Genomic DNA, 1593 nt, shown 5'->3' with positions numbered 1-1593 from the left:
ACCCAGCTACACCACTGAATTTGGTTATTAAATCTATAAGCCTTTCAGTGGAGTTTTAGGAGTCTTTCGTGTAGAGTATCATGTCATCTGAGAATAATGATTATTTCACTTCTTCCTTTCCTCTTATTTCTCTCTCTTATTGTCTAATTGCTCTGGCTAATATTTCCAGAATTATGTTGAATAGGAGCGGTGGCAGTAGACATCCTTGTATTGTTCTTGATTTAAAGTGAAAGCTATCAATTTTTGACGATTTAGAATGAGTTATCTGTTGGGTTGTCATAGATGGATTTGATTAGATTGAGGTAAAGGCCATCTATTCCTATTTTCTATAGGGTTTTTTATCATGAATGAGTGTTGGACTTTGTCAAATGCTTTTCTGCATCAATGGAGATGATCATGTGATTTTTATCTTTGGCTCTATTGATATGGTGTATTACATTAATTGAACTGTATATATTGAACCATCCCTGCATTCTTTGAATGAATCCCATTTGGTCATGGTGTATAATCTTCTGGACAATTTGTTGTATTCTGTTTGCTAGTATATTATTGAGAATTTTTGCATATATATTCTTTAGCAAGATTGGCCTGTACTTCTCTTTTTTGATTGGGTCATTAGCAAGATTGGCCTATAGTTCTCTTTTTTGATTGGGTCTTTCTCTGGTTTTAGTATTAGGATAATATTTGCCTCCAGAATGAGTTGGGGAGAATTCCTTCTCTTTCAATTTCATTAAAGAGTTGGAGAAGAATTGGTGTTAAATCTTCTCTAAATTTCTTGTAGAATTCAGCTATGAATCTATCAGAAACTGGGCTTTTCTTCATTAGCAAGTATTTTTTATTACATTTTAATTTTCACTTGCTGATATAGAGTTATTCCAGACTTTTATATCTTCTTCATTCAGTTTTGGTAATTCATAGGTATCTAGAAATCTGCCCATTTCCTCTGTGTTTTCCATCATGAGAGAGTAAAGATTTCCAAGTAGGTGTTGATGATCTTCTGAATTTCTACAGGATCTGTAGTGATTTCATCTCTTTCATTCCTTATTACATGTATTTCAGGGTTCTTTTTTCCTTTTTTTAAAAAATAAGGTTGCCTACGGGTTTATCAATTTTATTCATTTTTCAAAGAACCAACTCTTCAATTTATTAATTCTTTGTATTGTTTTTTTAGTTTCATTGCATTAATTTCTGCCCTGAGCTTTATATTTTCCTGCCTTCTCTGGGTTTGGGTTTGACTTGTACTTGTTTTTCTAGATGGTTGATGTGCAGCATAAGATTGTTTATTTGTGCTCATTCTGTTTTCATGACCTGAGAATTCACTGGTATAAATTTCCTGCTGAGGACTGCTTTCATTGCATCCCACGGGTTCCTGTAAATTGTATCTACATTTTTGTTTGATTGTAGATAGTGTTTAATTTTTTCTTTGATTTCATCTATGCCCCATTGATTGTTCAGGAGGGTGCTGTTTAATTTCCATGTGTTTATGGAGTTCTTTCAATTTCCTCTGTCATTAATTTCCAATTTTATTACACTATGGTCTGATAATATACATGGGATAATTTCAGTTCCTTTGCATTTCCTTAAGCATGTTCT

The sequence above is a fragment of the Chinchilla lanigera genome, unplaced genomic scaffold (assembly GCF_000276665.1).
Source record: "Chinchilla lanigera isolate Chin_1 unplaced genomic scaffold, ChiLan1.0 scaffold00064, whole genome shotgun sequence".
NCBI lineage: Eukaryota > Metazoa > Chordata > Mammalia > Rodentia > Chinchillidae > Chinchilla > Chinchilla lanigera.
Note: the sequence above shows the minus strand (reverse complement) of the source record.